Raw genomic sequence first — 8,681 nt, 5'->3', positions numbered from 1 at the left:
TAATTAGTAGCAAGAGATTCTAGCTCATTCAATTCACTCCTATAGAATAAGATTGACGTGTTATCTGCATAGCTTACAATATGGGTGTTAATGGGTTGTGCAATGTTGTTAATGTATATAAGGAAGAGAAAGGGTCCAAGGATTGAGCCATGTGGTACACCTTGTGGTACAGGTTCACTGGTGGACTGTGTGACGTATAATTTTACATATATAAATTTTCGGTGCCTACAGTGTCATGTCTTTCAGGTCACACAAATTTTTATTTTTAAAGGGAATCACTTAAGACTATTTCCATGGGTTTGCCCCTCAATTTTCTCCCTCATATCACAAAATTGTCATCTGATGTAGTACAAACTGAAAAAATAATTCCTTTTAAAGCACAGTTTCGAATATAATTTATATTCAAAACCTTACACCTGTGTCACAGAGCACAATAACATGACCCATAAACAAATAAGAGCTAAGCAACTAATAAAATAAGAGAACAGGCAAAAATGAGATGGCAACAAAATGAGAGGTGGCCGAACTCCGTCGGCACTTATATACGGTTGCACTCGTAGCAGCACCTCGCAGCCCGTACACAACACGTGCGCCTGCGATTGCAATGCGCTCGCGGCGGCGTCTACCGGCATATAGTATCTGGATTCGTTATAATGTTACCATCATGACTTATGCTGATTGGCTCCCATGTTAATCTTTGTTCATCATGTTTAACAATTTGCTATCATCGTTAAAACTGACTGCAAGAAAGAAAAACTAAAGTGCACATTTTCACAGTAATTATTTTTGTTGCAGTCTTGTTTAACATAAAATGCATACAGTATCATTAGGATATATACCTGTGTATCTGCAATTTTTTTTACAGTATCTTATTATGTCTGAATGTTTATTAAAGGATTTTGAAAATTTTTGAAGTAAACTGGTCCAGAACTTTGAGTCTCAGCTTTATATAATAGTATAGACTATCAGTGTATGCTCCCTCAAACCGATACTCACTTAAGGCACATGAAAGTATTTATTAATTAATGTGAAAATATAATTTTTAACTCTAATTATTTATTTTATGTGTACTGGACAGTGTAATGAAACACTTTAAGGTTGTGAATCACTTTTTCAAGATTATTTGGTTGAGTATTCACCAATGCTTTTCTTTAAGATTTGGAAGCTTTATTATCAGTAATCTATATACTTTGATTACAGCAACTGTGCAATTAGACACTTCAGCAAGTCACATGGTAGAGGCCAGCTGCCAGTCAGTCTAACAGAAAGAAGAAGATTCTGCTGCTAGGTAGTTCACATGGTAGATATTTGGGCCAGCAGTTGCAGGAAGTGTTGGGGAGTAAGTACAAGGTCACCAGCATTGGTTGGTTGGTTTGGGGAAGGAGACCAGACAGCGTGGTCATCGGTCTCATCAGATTAGGGAAGGAAGTCGACTGTGCCCTTTCAGAGGAACCATCCCGGCATTGGCCTGGAGTGATTTAGGGAAATCACGGAAAACCTAAATCAGGATGGCCAGACGCGGGATTGAACCGTCGTCCTCCCAAATGCGAACCAGCATTATGAAGCCTAGTGCAGGGCTGGCTCAGGTGACTGACAGCATAGAGGAGTAATGTAGGAATTTTAACAAGGAGGATCAGGTAGTGATAGTGGATGAAGCAGGGAACAGTCTAGATAGGGACGGGGAATATGATGTAGGTGGTGACCTGGTAAAGATAGCTACTCAAACTGGTGGCACTAATGTGCATTTTGTGTGGTTGTTTCAGCATCATGATTGGCCTCATCCTAATGTGACTGTTAGGTGCATTAACATGTGGCTGGATAGGGTGCTGATGGCAGAGGGCATGGGCCGAATTTCAGTGGTGCCAGTTGGCAATAGGTATGGGAACAGGAGGCTGGCAAAGCTAATAGGTGACAGTGTAGTGGGTGGTGGTGGGATCACTCATGAAAAAATTCCTGTAGTAGTTGGTGTTAGAGCTGCACCTATTGTTAGATTGAAATCAGCTGATAGGGGTACCTGCTTAATGGAAGTCCCTCTAACTAAGGGCTCATCTTCAGAAGACACCATCTTTCAAAGTAGGGAAGGAATTAGCATGTTGTTGTTGTTGTTGTTGTTGTTGTTGTTGTTGTTGTTGTTGTTGTCTTCAGTCCTGAGACTGGTTTGATGCAGCTCTCCATGGTACTCTATCCTGTGCAAGCTTCTTCATCTCCCAGCACCTACTGTAGCCTACATCCTTCTGAATCTGCTTAGTGTATTCATCTCTTGGTCTCCCTCTATGATTTTTACCCTCCACGCTGCCCTCCAATACTAAATTGGTGATCCCTCAATGTCTCAGAACATGTCCTACCAACCGATCCTTTCTTCTAGTCAAGTTGTGCCACAAGCTCCTCTTCTCCCCAATTCTATTCAATACCTCCTCATTAGTTATGTGATCTACCCATCTAATCTTCAGCATTCTTCTGTAGCACCACATTTCGAAAGCTTCTATTCTCTTCTTGTCTAAACTACACTCCTGGAAATTGAAATAAGAACACCGTGAATTCATTGTCCCAGGAAGGGGAAACTTTATTGACACATTCCTGGGGTCAGATACATCACATGATCACACTGACAGACCCACAGGCAACAGAGCATGCACAATGTCGGCACTAGTACAGTGTATATCCACCTTTCGCAGCAATGCAGGCTGCTATTCTCCCATGGAGACGATCGTAGAGATGCTGGATGTAGTCCTGTGGAACGGCTTGCCATGCCATTTCCACCTGGCACCTCAGTTGGACCAGTGTTCGTGCTGGACGTGCAGACCGCGTGAGACGACGCTTCATCCAGTCCCAAACATGCTCAATGGGGGACAGATCCGGAGATCTTGCTGGCCAGGGTAGTTGACTTACACCTTCTAGAGCACGTTGGGTGGCATGGGATACATGCGGACGTGCATTGTCCTGTTGGAACAGCAAGTTCCCTTGCCGGTCTAGGAATGGTAGAACGATGGGTTCGATGATGGTTTGGATGTACCGTGCACTATTCAGTGTCCCCTCAATGATCACCAGTGGTGTACGGCCAGTGTAGGAGATCGCTCCCCACACCATGATGCAGGGTGTTGGCCCTGTGTGCCTCGGTCGTATGCAGTCCTGATTGTGGCGCTCACCTGCACAGCGCCAAACACGCATACGACCATCATTGGCACCAAGGCAGAAGCGACTCTCATCGCTGAAGACGACACGTCTCCATTCGTCCCTCCATTCACGCCTGTCGCGACACCACTGGAGGCGGGCCGCACGATGTTGTGGCGTGAGCGGAAGACGGCCTAACGGTGTGCAGGACCGTAGCCCAGCTTCATGGAGACGGTTGCGAATGGTCCTTGCTGATACCCCAGGAGCAACAGTGTTCCTAATTTGCTGGGAAGTGACGGTGCGGTCCCCTACAGCACTGCGTAGGATCCTACGGTCTTGGCGTGCGTCGCTGCGGTCCGGTCCCAGGTCGACGGGCACGTGCACCTTCCGCCGACCACTGGTGACAACATCGATGTACTGTGGAGACCTCACGCCCCACGTGTTGAGCAATTCGGCGGTACGTCCACCCGGCCTCCCGCATGCCCACTATACGCCTTCGCTCAAAGTCCGTCAACCGCACATACGGTTCACGTCCACGCTGTCGCGGCATGCTACCAGTGTTAAAGACTGCGATGGAGCTCCGTATGCCACGGCAAACTGGCTGACACTGACGGCGGCGGTGCACAAATGCTGCGCAGCTAGCGCCATTCGACGGCCAACACCGCGGTTCCTGGTGTGTCCGCTGTGCCGTGCGTGTGATCATTGCTTGTACAGCCCTCTCGCAGTGTCCGGAGCAAGTATGGTGGGTCTGACACCGGTGTCAATGTGTTCTTTTTTCCATTTCCAGGAGTGTATTTATCGTCCACGTTTCACTTCCATACATGGCTACACCCAGTACAAATACTTTCAGAAATCACTTCCTGACACTTAAATCTACACTCTATGTTAACAAATTTTTCTTCTTCAGAAACGCTTTCCTTGCCATTGCCAGTCTACATTTTGTATCCTCTCTACTTCGACCATCATCAATTATTTTGCTTCCCAAATAAAAGTAGTTTAAGTGTCTCATTTCCTAATCTAATTCCCTCAGCATCACCCGGCTTAATTAGACTACATTCCATTATCCTAGGTTTGCTTTTGTTGATGTTCATCTTATACCCTCCTTTCAAGACTCTTGTCCATTCCATTAAACTGCTCTTCCAACTCCTTTGCTGTCTCTGACAGAATTACAATGTCATCGGCAAACCTCAAAGTTTTTATTTGTTCTCCATGCATTTTAATTCCTACTCGGAACTTTTCTTTTGTTTCCTTTATTGCTTGCTCAATATACAGATTGAATAACATCGGGGATAGGCTACAACCCTATCTCACTCCCTTCCCAACCACTGCTTCCCTTTCATACCTTCGACTCTCACAACTGCCATCTGCTTTCTGTACAAATTGTAAATAGCCTTTCGCTCCCTGTATTTTACCCCTGCCACCTTCAGAATTTGAAAGAGAGTATTCCAATCAACATTGTCAAAAGCTTTCTCTAAGTCTACAAATGCTAGAAACGTAGGTTTGCCTTTCCTTAACCTATTTTCTAAGATAAGTCATAGGGTCAGTATTGCCTCATGTGTTCCAACATTTCTACGGTATCTAAACTGATCTTCCCCGAGGTCGGCTTCTATCAGTTTTTCCATTCGTCTGTAAAGAATTCGCGTTAGTATTTTACAGCTGTGACTTTCTAAACTGATAGTTTACTAATTTTCACAACTGTCAACACCTGCTTTCTTTGGGATTAGAATTATTATATTCTTCTTAATTTTGAGGGTATTTCGCCTGTCTCATACATCTTGCTCACCAGATGGTATTGTTTTGTCAGGACTGGGCCTCCCAAGGCTGTCAGTAGTTCTAATGGAATGTTGTCTACTCCGGGGCCTTGTTTCGTCTCAGGTCTTTCAGTGCTCTGTCAAACTCTTCACGCAGTATTGTATCTCCCATTTCATCTTCATCTACATCCTCTTCCATTTCCATAATATTGTCCTCAAGTACATCACCCTTGTATAGGCCCTCTATATACTCCTTCCACCTTTCTGCTTTCCCTTCTTTGCATAGAACTGGGTTTCCATCTGAGCTCTTGATATTCATACAAGTGGTTCTCTTTTCTCCAAAGGTCTTTTTAATTTTCCTATACGCAGTATCTATCTTACCGCTAGTGAGATAAGCCTCTACATCCTTACATTTGTCCTCTAGCCATCCCTGCTTAGCCATTTTGCACTTCCTGTCGATCTCATTTTTGAGATGTTTGTATTCCTTTTTGCCTGCTTCATTTACTGCATTTTTTATATTTTCTCCTTTCATCAATTGAATTCAATATTTCTTCTGTTACCCAAGGGTTTCTACTAGCCCTTGTTTTTTTTACCTATTTGATCCTCTGCTGCCTTCACTATTTTATCCCTCAAAGTTACCCATTCTTCTTCTACTGTATTTCTTTCCCCCATTCCTCTCAGTTGTTCCATTATGCTCTCTCTGAAACTCTGTACAACCTCTGGTTCTTTCAGTTTATCCAGGTCCCATCTCCTTAAATTCCCACCTTTCTGCAATTTATTCAGTTTTAATCTACAGTTCATAACCAACAGATTGTGGTCAGAGTCCACATCTGCCCCTGTAAATGTCTTACAATTTAAAACCTGGTTCCTAAATCTCTGTCTTACCATTATATAATATATATATAAATCTCTGTCTTACCATTATATTATATATATATATATATATATATATATATATATATATATATATAATATCTTTTAGTATCTCCAGGGTTCTTCCATGTATACAACCTTCTTTCGCGATTCTTAAACCAAGTGATAGCTATGATTAAGTTATGCTCTGCGCAAAATTCTACCAGGCGGCTTCCTCTTTCATTTCTTAGCCCCAATCCATATTCACCTACTAAGTTTCCTTCTCTCCCTTTTCCTACGCTTGAATTCCAGTCACTCATGACTATTAAATTTTCGTCTCCCTTCACTATCTGAATAATTTCTTTTATTTCATCATACATTTCATCAATTTCTTCCTCATCTGCAGAGCTAGTTGGCATATAAACTTCTACTACTGTAGTAGGCATGGGCTTCGTGTCTCTCTTGGCCACAATAATGCGCTCACTATGCTGTTTGTAGTAGCTTATGTGCACTCCTATTTTCCTATTCATTATAAAACCTACTCCTGCATTACCCCTATTTGATTTTGTATTTATAACCCTGTATTCACCTGACCAAAAGTCTTGTTCCTCCTGCCACCGAACTCCACTAATTCCCACTATATCTAACTTTAACATATCCATTTCCCTTTTTAAATTTTCTAACCTATCTGCCCGATTAAGGGATCTGACATACCACGTTCCGATCCGTAGAATGCCAGTTTTCTTTCTCCTGATAACAACGCCCTCCTGAGTAGTCCCCGCCCGAGATCCGAATGGGGGAGTATTTTACCTCCGGAATATTTTACCCAAGAGAACACCATCATTATTTAATCATACAGTAAAGCTGCATGCCCTCGGGAATAATTACAGCTGTAGTTTCCCCTTGCTTTCATCCATTCGCAGTACCAGAACAGCAAGGCTATTTTGGTTAGTGTTACAAGGCCAGATCAATCAATCATCCAGACTGTTGCCCCTGCAACTACTGAAAAGGCTGCTGCCCCTTTTCTGGAATCACACGTTTGTCTGGCGTCTCAACAGATACCCCTCCGTTGTGGTTGCACCTGCGGTACAGCTATCTGTATCGATGAGGCATGCAAGCCTCCCCACGAATGCCAAGGTCTGTGGTTCATTGGGGGGCGGCGGGGGGGGGGGGGGGGGGGGGGGGGAGAATTAACGTATGTATCAAAACACAAAGGGCATTCAAAAAGTTTCGCACAGTCGTCTCTAATTTTTTTTATTTTTTGCAGGAGGAGAATGAAATTTTTTGTGAACGTACTTGGAACATTTATCTATACATTGAGCCTACTCAATGTAGCCTCCATCAGCTGTGACGCATCTGGCACAACATTTTTTCCAATATGTAAATGCACTTTGGTAAAATTCTGGGGAATGACTTTTACACCATCGCATGTCACAGGAAATAAAGTGTTTCTCGATATCAAATGTTTTACCGCACAGATGGGTCTTCAGATGACCAAAGAGGTAAAAATCACATGGAGCCAAGTCCGGACTGTAGGGAGGATGAGAAACAATTTTCTAACCCATTTTCCCGATTTTCTCCTGTATGGGGTTTGGCATTGTCATGGTGTAGTCTGATGAGCTGACCCTGAAGCTGTCATCTGTTGGTCTTGATGATATGTCGCAGTTTGTCCACGACAAACGGTAACAGTCCCAGTTAATTATGGAGCCAGCTTCCAAAAAGTCAATGAAAATGACATCACACAGATCCCAGAAGGAGGAGGCCATCACCTTTCGGCCTGCTGTTCGTGAAAGTCTTGGTTTCTTCTTCCGAGCGGGACCCAGAACACTGTTTCCACTCTTCAGTAAAGGTCTTCATGAGACCCTCGCACACATTCTTCCTCATCGTTTTCATTTCTCTTGTCAATAATCTGGGCACCCAAAGTGCACAGGTTTTTCTGTACCCTAGTGACTGTACCAGTGATACCACACTACCCAATGACAAACGAGTCATTTCAGCAAGCTGTTGTGTTGTCACACATCTGTCATTTTGGATGATTTGATCAATGGTCTAATTCACATCACTTACTGCTGCCGATGATCGACCGCATCGTGGACTGTCTAGTAGAGAGAAATCACCTTCTTTAAACCTCTGCAACCTCCGCTGGATACTGTTGCGATCCACTGTGTCCTCCCCACAAACAGGGAGCAACTTCCTGTGAATCGATGTGGCAGAGTCATCGCCGGTCTCTAAGAGGAACTCAATCACCGACCGTTGTCATAACCTGGCATCTACTTGACGGTCCATTATGGCTCACCTGTAAATAAAAGAAAGTACTTTTATATACCAACTTATAGCTAAATGTTCCAAGTATGTTCACAGAAACTTTGATTCTCGTGCAAAAAGTAAAAATATTACACACAACTGTGCAAAACTTTTTGAACACCCTTTGTATATGAGATATTAGAGATAAAGTTAGTGATCTGCTTATATATGTTGACTCAGAAATTATTGCTATATCTGAGCACCACTTAAATAATTTGACAATTCACAGGCTTCCTTTACCAGGATACAGATTAGCTGGCTGTTTTTCAAGGAGTTCCTTGAGGGCTGGGGGAGTGGCTATGTACGTAAAAAAAGAGTATTCCATTTGAGTCCATAGACATGTCACGACCCAGCACTGAACAGATATTTGAATGCTGTACAGGGGCAGTTGAATTTAGTGAAACTAAGCTTCTAATTGTTGTTTATAGGTTCCCTAACTCTTGACTTCAGAGGATTTTTGCTCGAGCTAGGGTGCAGGGGAACAGTAGCACAGCCATAGACAATATTTTTATTCATTCTTCATTAATAGATGGACATTCTGTTTGTAAAAGGGTGAATGGCCTTTCAGGCCATGATGCACAAGTTTTAACACTAAAAGGCTTTTGTACTGAAACAAATGTCACATATAATTACAAACTGTGTAGGAAGGTTAATCCAACAGTA

This window comes from Schistocerca cancellata, chromosome 11, assembly GCF_023864275.1.
Source record: "Schistocerca cancellata isolate TAMUIC-IGC-003103 chromosome 11, iqSchCanc2.1, whole genome shotgun sequence".
In the NCBI taxonomy this organism is placed as follows: domain Eukaryota; kingdom Metazoa; phylum Arthropoda; class Insecta; order Orthoptera; family Acrididae; genus Schistocerca; species Schistocerca cancellata.
This window is presented reverse-complemented; position numbering follows the sequence as displayed.